An 11,848-nucleotide genomic window follows, 5' to 3' on the forward strand; every position below is an offset into this window, starting at 1 on the left:
GGTCCACACCCGGGATCCAAACCTGCAAACTCCAGGGCCGCTGAAGCAGAGCACGTGAACTTAACCTCTAGGCCACCCGGCCGGCCCCAACTTGGAAAATATCTTAAGTGAAAAATACCAAGGGGCAATAGGGCACATGGGATCACCTTCATATAAATGAAAAGCATTATGTAGTTACAAACGGTAGTTACAAATGGTAGTATATGCATCGTTGTTTTTGTTTTTTTCTGGAAGAAAAACTAACAAACAACAATGAAAACATTGCTTGGGAGGTGGGGAAATGAAATGAGAGGGAGGAACTTTATGACCGTCCCTCTCTGTGCCTCTCACATCTGCTAACATCATTTTTTTAGAATGCCGACGTGGCAAGATAGCAGGGCATTTTTCAATTTTCTCTACACTTCCTTGCGTTAAAAAAACAACACTGTACTTAAAGAAAAATTAAATTACCCCCAAACCACATTCACGGATATTGCCAAGTTCGCCAGATTTTTCTGCAGTTCTTGGAAGCGTTTCCTGCCCATTCTGAGCAAATATTTGCACTTCTTATAAAGCGTCTTTGTTTTGGAAGGTGTCTCCCTGCGGATGCCCGATCGTTTTAAAAAATTTTTGGTATGGCGTGTCCGTGCCTGAAAAAACCTACCAGCTATTGCTGCAGAGCACATGCCTTGTCACGCTCAACTCAGTGACAAGTAAACCCGGGCCAGGCTGTCGTGGGAAAGGGCCAATTCCTGCAGGAGAGCTCTATAAGAGCCAGTGAAAGCGTAACAACCGGGGTGGGCTCATGTGGCAGCTGGGACGCGGCTGAGCGCCTCCCCGTGACTCTGACATTAGGTTAGAGATGTGAACAGCTGTCAATAGCCTTAGGGACCTAAGAAGCTAAACCTCCCAACGACCTCGGAGCTCCCGGGCATGAACACATAAGTGCAAGATGAACTGTTGCAAAATTGTTACCATCCGAGAGGAGCCGAGAAACTTTGAAAAAGAAATGTAATCCGTGGTGGGGCCAAAAGGAAGTCATGTCAGATGGTAAAATACATTATAAATGTATAATATTCTTAACAGTTGGGTGCCCCCAATATGAGATTTTTGGTTTTGATGAACGCAATGTTGCGAATCCGCAAGCAAGATACAGAGCGAGCAGTCAAACCCTTCTTTGGAGATCGAGGGAGTGGAATCAAGCCGGATTCCTACGTTCCTTTCACGGAAATCAATTCCAGATGGATCAAAAATTCCAATGCAAACCATGAGGACAGCAAGTGCTAAAAAAAATAATAATAATGGTGAATTGATATATGCTCTTAGAAGTGGAGGAAATATTTTTCTAAGGAGAAAAAACTCAGAAGCCGTGAGGGGCGAGCTTGATACGTTTGAATTTTAAAGCTTGTATGCAACCAAAGAATCACAAAGTTTAAAAAACGCATAAACTGTGAATGCATACATTTGAAATCATTCCACAGCTGTGTTCCTTTTTTTTTTCTCTGTTTCCCCCACCTTTTATTTATTGTATTTGTCTTAAAGGTTTTAATGGTTGTTAAACGTGCTGGCCTTTCTTTTCAACAATGTTCTGGCTCATGTGACCTGGTGACAGTTTTGAGACAGCTGTCCATTCTAATCTCGGTTACACAGACCCCGAGGGATTTGAAGCGGTGCAGTGGGGGGATTTTTTTTTTTTTTTAAATTTCTGAACAGAATTGTGAAACTCTTGTCATCTCTCACCACAAACGCGAAAGTCACAAGAGAAATACTCTGAGTTTGCCAGCACGAAGCTGCCTAGAATAGTAAACTCTTGTGTTCGAACTTGTCGCACCGTCATTTGTTGTTATTAAGCTCTTTTGTCACCGAGGCTGAGTAAATCCTTGGCAGATGCTCCTGTCATTTCTTGGAGCCCCAGGAATGTGAGCAGTGGCAGCTGCTGGGTTGGCAGGTCTTACACGCGAGGACGTGCCCGGGCCAGGCTGTTCGGACACGGCTGTAAGCATCTTATTCCGGACCAGATTTACGAGAGCAATCAAACCTGCAGAAAAAGAAAAAAAAGAAAAAAGAATTCCTGTGGCCGCGGCCGATCCTGTGGTCTTGGCTTCGAACACGTTTTACGTTTAGGTTGTGGTGGTATGGTTCTTATTTACTAAGGATCCATATAAAGAAGAAAATAAGAGAGGACCCAGAATCCCACAGCCAAAATAGCCCTGTGGACAGTTTAAAATAAGGTACGCACGGGGGTAGCCAGTCAAACGGCGAAGAATTGAAAATAGAAAGGGCCACCTCCACCCGCCCCCACGTCTCCTCTGCCTCCCCCCCGGAGCCCACGACCATAACGGGCGGGGTCTCATTCTCCTTCCAGAAGAGAGAAAACACTTATGTACGTACCAGCACATCTCTTTCTCTCTATGTATATATGTGCATGTATTTGTGTGTTGGTATACGTGTCTATATGTTTGTGTACATATGTGAGTAAATGGATTTATGGGTTTGTGTATATATGTGCATATCTGCATGTGTGCATTTAAATGTGTATCCATGGGTGGATATGTACACATGCCATGTGTGTTTATGCATATGTGTGTATAAATGTAGGTGCCTATGTCTGTGTGTATCCATACGTACGTGCAGGATTGTGTATACAGGTGTGTGTGTGTGTACTTGAATGTGTGATAAGAGCAGAAGCAGCCACATCTCTCGAGACCTGGCTTTGGAGGTCGCGCTACGTCATTTGTGCCTCCTGCTATTGATCAAAGCAGTCACAGGACCGCCCAGAGCAGGAGGCGGGAAACACACTCGCCTCTTCGTGGCGAGGTCACGTGGCACAGGGGCGGGGACCCCGGGAGCACGATTCTTCGAGGGCCGTTATTTTCACAGTCCACCCCAACTGATTATTGTAAGGCATCGTCAGTGCTGTACTAGCTGGGTGACAGATTCAAGTGTTTATTATAAAGGAAACAAATGGATAAAGCGCATACATAACAGAAACGAGAACGCATCAGAGATGAAACAGGTCACAGAAGGCGCGTCATAAATAACTGCATTCTCTGCATTGAGGTCCAAAATTAAGAACAAAATTCTCTGTTTGGCTTTTACACTTCATATACCTGGATCAAAGAGGATTTATCACGGATGTTATGGTCGATTTTGGAGTATTTCCTCCAGATCTTGGAGTAACGAACTTAACATTCTGCTTTTAATTTCTAATAGTTTTTCTTGAATAAGTCATGGCTTAAATGAAGTGAAATAACCAAATATGAAATACAGTTCTTAGTGGTTATTTTATATAATGTTATGAATGCTAGTGCATGATAATTCTGTAAGATTAGAATCGTAACAAATGACAATAAAATCCAATCTCTATTATTTGTTCTTTTATTATTTTAAAAATTAACTTCAGCTTTGGTTGGCTCAAAAAGGGTATATTGTCCTTCTTAAATGTGTATCTGCACCTATTTCGCTCTTTAAATATGTGTAAGCCTTTTTTTTTTTTTTGAGGAAGATTAGCCCTGAGCTAACATCTGCCACCAATCCTCCTCTTTTTTGCTGAGGAAGGCTGGCCCTGAGCTAACATCCGTGCCCATCTTCCTCTACTTTCTATGTGGGACGCCTGCCACAGCATGGCTTGCCAAGCGCTGCCATGTCTGCACCGGGATCTGAACTGGCGAACCCTGAGCCACCCAAGTGGAACGTGCGCACTTAACCGCTGTGCCACCAGGCCGGCCCCTAGATAAGCCTTATATAGTTGTTTTGGTCACAAAATCAGCATCTTTCACAATAATCGTTTATTAGTTCAGCATTTTATTCTTGAGGTATAAATTATTCTTTGATATTTCAAGTGCAAGAAATTTCAACATATGAAGAACAGAAGGAGATTTTTGTTCCTAATTCCTCCAACAACGCAGTTATAAACGGGACAGTGTGTGTTCAGATAACGATGGCAGATGGAAGGGATCTGCCTGGTCCCTACCACTGAGGTGGATGGTCACCTAGGCAACCACAACATCTCTGATGCTGCCGGGTTCTGAGAGGCAGAGATGGCTACGTGGCTCTCCAAATACTGAACCCAAAGGCCGAGGCCAAACCTTCACCTTCCTAAAACAGACCAGCATTCTGGTCTTGTTGTAAATCTCACTGTTTTCTGCCAGAGGGGTTCTGTCCCTGTTGCTGTATGGAAATCTCATTTTTTAATTTTCAAATTCTGGAAAGCATTGTAAAAGAGAAAGAACTGACTTTCATCATCTCTTCCTCTTTCTTGATGATTGGAGTCCAGATGTGATGACTGGAGCTCATGCAGCCACCTTGGACCATGAGGGGGAAGCCACCTGATAGAGAATGGCAGAGCCACAAGTTAGAAGGAGCCTGGGTCCCTCATGATTATGGAGCCACATAGCAGCCCTGAACTGCCAGACTTCAGCTCTCTCTCTCCGTACAATAAGTATTCATATCTTTCATTTGAGCAGTGTACTAAACGCATTTTCTTGCTATGTTCAAGGACTTTTATAATTTCCAAAAGAAACATCAAAAGGCATCATTTGGGCCATTTCTTGATACTTTTCTATATTAAAAATGAAATTAGCATTTAAAAAATGTTTTTATTACTTACTTGGAAGTCAGTTTTCCTGCAGACTAGGCAAATGACACAAAACAACAAAATTAATCGAACGCTGGGGTTCACATGAGATCAACTGTCATCTGTACCCCTGGCTTCCCACTGATGCTCATCAGGACTCCTCATCGTGTTCATGGATTGTTATGTCTAAGGGTCAAAATCGTGAATGTCCCATAAACTCACTGGCCCACACTTTCAGTCCTTTAAAAAACCGATTGCTGGATAACGAGTGTCTATTATTTTGAAAACAATTCGAATGTCTGAGCCCTAAGGCAGCCCAGTAGGGATCCGTAGGTTGGCGGGTGTGAGGAGCCGGTCCTGTCAAATGCTCATGGCTAAGCGGGCAGACACACACCGATGGGGTCGATCCTTGTGAAAAACTCCCCCAAGAACTCTCAGCAGCCGAGTTTTCCTTCCAGAGGATGGTGGAAGGAATTAGGTCTATGAACCATCAGGGAGACTTGTCTAGGTCAAGGGGTTGGCAGACTGTTTATGGAATGGGCCAGAGAGTAACTATTTTGGGCTTTGGGGACCGTGCGCTCTCCATTGCAATTACTCATTTCTGCCATTGTGGTGTGAAGGCGGCGTAAACAACAATTTGCAAATGAATGAGTGTCTCAATAAAACTTTATTTATAAAGACAAGCAGTGGGCCATGGTCCACCAACTGCTGGCCTCGGCAGGTGCTTTCATCGAGTTCGGCAAGAGCTTGGAGAAGCAGAAAAAAGGTTTCCACAAGGATCTGGTGCATGCTGGAGAGGCCAGGCTGGCTGAGCTTGTCCCTCAACCAGTGGCCATCCTGCTGCCCTCGGTGACCACTGCGGGGTGGACAGTGTCGCACAGAGGAGCCTGCAAGCTGCTCAGCCAGACCTCCAGGCTACATACCCGCAACGAGCAGGCTCAAGGCCTTTCTTGGTTGTGCTTTTGGAGAAGGTTCCAGGTCACCAAACTCACAACGCCCTCCCTCGGGGACCAGGTGTCAAGAAGGCCACCAACCAAGACGAGCGCTTCCCGGGTGCATTCGTTTCCAGGGGCCGCCGTGAGAAAGCACCCTCAATCGGGTGGTTCAGAACAACAGAAGTGTGTTCTCTCGCAGCTCCGGAGGCCAGAAGTCTGGATCCACGGCTCTTGGGGAGGATCCCCCGGCCTCTTCCGGCTCCAGGTGTCTGCCGGCCATCCTTGGCTCGTGGACGCATCGCGCCAGCCACACGGTCGTCTTCTCCCCAAGTATCTTCACGTCGCCTTTCTTCTGAGCGTGTCTGTGCCCAGATTTTATAAGGACACCAGCCATACAGGATTAGGGCTCCTCTCAACCTACATGACCTCATCTCACGACCTGCACGACCTCATCTCACAACCTGCACGACCTCATCTCAACGTAGCTTAAATCTGCAAAGACCCGGTTTCCAAATGAAGTCACGTTCTGAGGGCCTGGGAGCCAGGACTTGAACATATCTTTTTCGCTGGACACCATTCAAGTTGTGACACCAGGGAAGTACTGAAGGCGTCTCCTCTGTCTCCTTGTTCGAGGGAGGACGGCTTGGGGAGGCCGCGACGACCTTCTAGGTCGTGGCTTGCACCCGCTGACCGCCCCCTCGCCCTTCACCTGGCAGGGGGAGCCTGACCTTGAAGTCCGAGAGGGCAGCCCACCGTGAGAAGAGGACTTGTTTCCTAAATTCCAGACTGCGGGTTCAAGCAGCTTCTTGTCAGCCCCACTTGGGTCCCGAATGGACATGTCACACCCAACGGTCCAGAGGGAACACCTTACATTTCTCCCCAAACCCGCCCTCTCTCATCTTCCCCATGTCAGTCCACGGTAACCCCATCCTTCCAGGTGCTCAGGCCCAGATATCAGAGTCACCTTTGACCCCTGCGTACTCCTATGTATCACACAGGACCTGTTAAGAAATATCATCAGCTCGACCTTCCGGAGGGACCCAGAATCCACTCACTTTTTACCCTAGTTTGGTCTCCATCACTTCCTACCTCCCAGCTTGCTCACTGGACCCCCTGTTTCCACCCCAGGGAGTGAGACTGCCGGAAAAATATAAGACGCCCAGTGAAACTTGAATTGCAGATAAACAATTTTGTTTGGTATAAGTATGTCCCAAATATTGTGTGGGACATGCTTATCACTAAAGTATTACTCCTCGTTTATCTGAAATTTAAATTTCACTGGGCATCCTGTATTTTTATTTGTTATATCTAGCAACCTCTGGATCCTCTGTAAAAGATTCCCCACATGCAGCCGGAGGGCTCCTGTTAACACCTAAGTCAGATCACGTCCCTCTCTGTTCAGAACCCCTCAGAGTAAAAGCTCAGGTTCTCATCATGGTCTCCTCATTGTGCCTTCTATTTACCTCTTTGACTCCATCTCCCTTCACTCTCTGTCTTCCTTACTCTGCCCTGGCTACTCTGGCCTTTTTTTTTTTTTTTTCATTGTAATAGGCACAGTGCTGCCTCAGGCCCTTTGCACTGGCTGTTCCCTCTGCCTAAACTGATGTTGCCTCAGATATTTCCATGACTTACTCTCTCATTTCCTTTAAGTCTTTGCTCAAATGTTACCTTTTCAATAAGACATAATCTGACCAAAAAAATACCCCCCATCTCCCGACCTCTTACATCCTCACCACTTCTCACTTTCTTACTTACTGTATCATTTACATATTTATGGTTTTTGCTTGTTATTTGCCTTCTCTTACTAGAATGTAAGCTCCACGAGGGCAGGAATTTTCGTGTAGTTTCTGTTCACTGCTGCATCCTAAGTGGCCTAGAACAACGTCTGGCTTGTAGTTCAACGAATTTTTTGCATGTGTGACTAATAAATCAGCCAAGAACGCTTGAGTTTGGACTCAAGTTCTCTGCTTACTAGCTGTACGAACATTGCCAGCTTTTCTGAACCTCTCTGAGCCTCAGCATCCTCTGCCGTAAAACAGGGATAATAGAATGACCCTCCTAGGGTTGTCATGGAGATTAAATGTGTTCTCGCAGGGGGCCAGCCCCACAGTGTAGTGGTTAAGTTCGCGCACTCCACTTCAGCAGCCCAGGTTCACGGGTTCAGATCCCAGGGGTGGACCTACACCTGCACCACTCGTCAGGTATGCTGAGGCGGTGATCCACATATAAAGAAGAGGAAGATTGGCACAGATGTTAGCTCAGAGTGAATCTTCCTCAGCAAAAAAAAAAAAAAAAAAAAGGTAAATGAGTTAATGCAGGTTAAGTGGCTTGCATGCGGTAAGCATTATGTAACTTTTTATTATTATGGCCAGTAGTAGTATTGGGAATGTCAATAAATTTATTAGTTGGACATCATTTGGTTGCAAATAATAGAGCTACAGTCCAAATTGGCTTAAGAGAAATAAAATTTTTCATAAAGAATTTTATTGGCTAACATAACTCAGGGATGGTTGACTTCAGGCATGGCTGAATCCAGGTGCGAGATAATGTCCTCAGAATCTGTCTCCCTCTGACTCTAGAGTTTCTTCTGTGTTGGCTCTTTTCACAGGTAGGCTCCCAGCCGCTCAAGGCTCCTGTCTTCCCAGATTCATCCAGTATGAAGAGGAAAGACAGCCTCCGTCTCTCAGTCACTCCAGGAAAAGTCCCAGCTTGAGCGTTGCTTGACTGTGCGTGGGTTATGTGCTGACTCAGGGACCGGAAATGGAGTCAGTGCCGTGGGAATCACATGGAAGAGATGGCGAGAGGCGTGGTTTCCTGAGGAACATGAAGGCTGGAGCTGCTGGAAGAAGGATGCTGGCTAGACCAACATCACAGTTCACCACACCACCACCATTTTCCTATTTTTGTAGTTGCATCTTTTTTTTTTTCCTGAGGAAGATTAGCCCTGAGCTAACATCTGCCACCAATCCTCCTCTTTTTGCTGAGGAAGAGTGGCCCTGAGCTAACATCTGTGCCCATCTTCCTCCACTTTATATGTGGGACGCCTGTCACAGCGTGGCTTGCCAAGCGGTGCCATGTCCGCACCCGGGATCTGAACCGGCGAACCCCAGGCTGCCAAGAAGCAGAACGTGCGCACTTAACTGCTGCGCCACTGGGCCGGCCCCTGTAGTTGCATCTTATTATTACTATTTCAGGACTATGAAGACCAGCAGAGGCTGGTGGTCCTGCAGGAGTGTTTCCTTGTGCCACTCTGCACAGCGCTGCACAACACCCCCAGCCTCCCTTCCATTAGGTGTGACCACGTGACTGAGTTCTAAGCAACGGGACACGACTGGAAGGGACGTGCACACTACCCGGGCTGGCCGGTTAAAGCCTCCCACCATCACCCTCTATTCACTTCTCTCTTTCAAGCCGACTGGAACAGAGACGACCCCTGGGGCCACCTTGGAAGCCAAGCGTTGGAGATGGAGGAGCCAGACGGTGGCAGGAACCCACCTTGAGGAAAACCACCGGCTGATCAAGAAAAACCACGACTTTCCACGAGCAACAATCAACTTCTGTCATTGTTTGAGCCGTTTCACATTTTCGAGCTTGTTTGTTACAGCAGCTAACGTTACCCCGACTGACTGATACAAGTGGAGAAATGAGGCCTCTGGGTCCCCCAGGTGAAGTCGACCTGATGGAGAGACACACACTCCTTCCCCAGCTCTGGGCTGCGCAGCCACATGCAGGTTCTGGTATAAAATTCATGGAGTGTCTTTCCAGGGTGGACTGATAGGAATCACCTTCCCTATGTGTTGATCACATCAAACTAAGAGGCTGTCTTTACTGGGCTATTTTACTTTTTTTTTTTTTTTTTTTTTTGCTGAGGAAGATTGGCCCTGAGCTAACATCGGTGCCAATCTTCTTCTATTTTGTATGCAGGACTGCCACCACACTATGGCTTGATGAGTGGTGCTAGGTTCACAGCCAGGATCTGAACCCATGAACCCTGGGCCACCAAAATGGAGTGCACAAACTTAACTGCTACACCACTGGGCATGGCTATTTTACTTTTAAACTACAGAAGCTCAGGCTTCTGTAAAAAAGGCAGAGTTGGCTCTTGGGAATACAATGTGGGCAGAGCAGTGTGGTTTTATCGCTTGTTTCTTTGTTTGGCACCCAAAGGACACCTGGGAATTCCAATGCTTCTCCGAGTCTGCCCTCCCTGCGTGTCTCCGCCTGTTGGTTTTATATTTTGAATCTGAGACCAAGTTTTTCTTCAGGAAGAGATCCTGGCACATTTTAAACTCATAGTCCCCAAATTCTTATTTTCCCCAAAAAAGAATGGAAGCCGCCTCTCTCTCTGGTCTTAAGGTCTGAGATCTCAAACTGTCCCCTCCTGCAGTCCCATCCTGGCACCTCCAGCAACGGTCTGTGACATGTTGAGTACCATCCCATGGCTCTCTGGGCCCAGTTTCCCTCCTGGAAGAAAATCATCAGAGAATGTGTTTGCAAGTTAACAGGAATCAATGATGTCAACAAACAGGTACTTATTTTTCTCACACAAAAAAAATCTGGAAGAAGGAGGTTTCAGGCATTAATTCACTAACAGCTGACATCTCGGGTTCTTTCTGTCTCTCTGCCTCACCACCCTCAGCATGTTGACTTTCATGCCTGTTGCCTCATGACCACAGGATGGCTGCCACAACTCTGACCATCACATCCACATTCAAGGCAGGAAGAAGGGAAGAACCACCAAGGCTTCCCAGAAGCCTCCCAGCTGACTTCTGCTTTCATCTCATTGGCCACCATGCTGTCACATGACTGTCGCTGGTAGCAAAGGATGCTGGGAAACTGAGTCCCTGGTTTTCAGCCTTGGAAGCAGAGGCGGGTGGTAAAGAAGGGGGCCGGGCGTGGCGGTTGAGTTACCATAGTAACCGCTGGAGCTCAGGGTCATGAAGGAGATGAAGAAGGGGAGAGTCCGACATAAGGAGGAAGCAGAGCATCCTGTAGGGGGTGAGGAGGACTCCTCGTCGTAGGGCGTGGAATTTACAGCCTGGGGGACAACCTCTGGGAATCTGTGACTCCGTGATCTTCTGTGACCGGGAGGGAAACAGCAACAATAACGACAACAGTAATAATTAGCATCCAACACACGTGCCAGGCCCCCGCTCTGCAAACACGGACTCCTTTATTGCTCCAACCAGCCCTGTGATCACTCCTACATTAGAGCCTCTCTCGTCCCCACACTGTGTTCTCCACTCGGCAGCCAGAGGGACTCGGTTAAAACCGAAGTCAGGTTCTCTCTCCTCAGCTCCGAGTCCTCGCACGGCTCCTGCCTCACTCTGAATAAAAGCCAGGGTCCTTCCTGTGGTCCCAAAGGCCCCAGACAATCTGCCCCCTCCCACAGCTGCCACTTCTCTGATGTCATTTCCCCGCCTGCTCATTCCTCCAGCCTCATTGGCCTCCTTGCTGTTTTCTTGAAAACTCCAGGCATGCTCCTGCCCCAGGGCCTTTGCACTTGCTAAATCTTCTGCCTGGAAGGCTCTCCCCGCTGATATCCACAGGACGTGCTCCCTCTCCTCTGTCAGGTCTCTGCTGAAATGTCCCCTTCTCCACAAGGGCTCCCTGACCCGGTCAGCCAGCCCTCTCAGTTCCCATTTCTAGATCTGTTCGCTACACAGCACTTACCACCGTCCGAAATCCCACAGTGTGTCCTCATTTCTCTTGTTCTTCTCTCTCTCTGGAATGGAAGCTCCCGAGGGCCAGAGTGCCGGCCTGTCTTGTTCACGCGGCATCTCCAGCACTTAGAACGCTGGCCGTGACATCGTAGGCGTTCCATGAATGTTTGTCAGATAAACGAACGGTTTATCTCCATTTTGAGGGCAGGAGAGCTGATGTTTCTCGAGCATTTACTGGGTGCCGGCCACCATCCTATGCATGTCCAGTGTGTCCGTGCATCCGTGCATCCACGGGGGTGACAACGCCGTGAGGAGTCAGTGAGCCCCAATTCATGGACTGAGAAAATTGAGGCTCGGGGGGGATGAAGAAACTTACCCCAGCAAGTTTCTGCGACTGTAACAGATCACCACAAACTCAGTGGCTTCAAACGACACGCATTTATCGTCTTAAGTTCTGGAGCCTGGAAGTCTAGAATGATTCCTTCTGGAGGCTCCAGCGAAGAATCGTTTTCTTGCTCTTTCCAGTTTCCAGAGGCCACTGGACTCCTGGCTCGGGGCCCTTTCTCACGTCCCTCAGTCTCTGCTCCCTCCTGGCACCTCCGTCTATGCGTCAGCCCTCCTGCCTCCCTCTTTTCTTTATGACAACACTTTGGATCACACTGGGCCGCCTGGATCATCCAGGATCAGCTCCCTGT

Source organism: Equus quagga, chromosome 13, assembly GCF_021613505.1.
Source record: "Equus quagga isolate Etosha38 chromosome 13, UCLA_HA_Equagga_1.0, whole genome shotgun sequence".
Taxonomy (NCBI): Eukaryota; Metazoa; Chordata; class Mammalia; order Perissodactyla; family Equidae; genus Equus; species Equus quagga.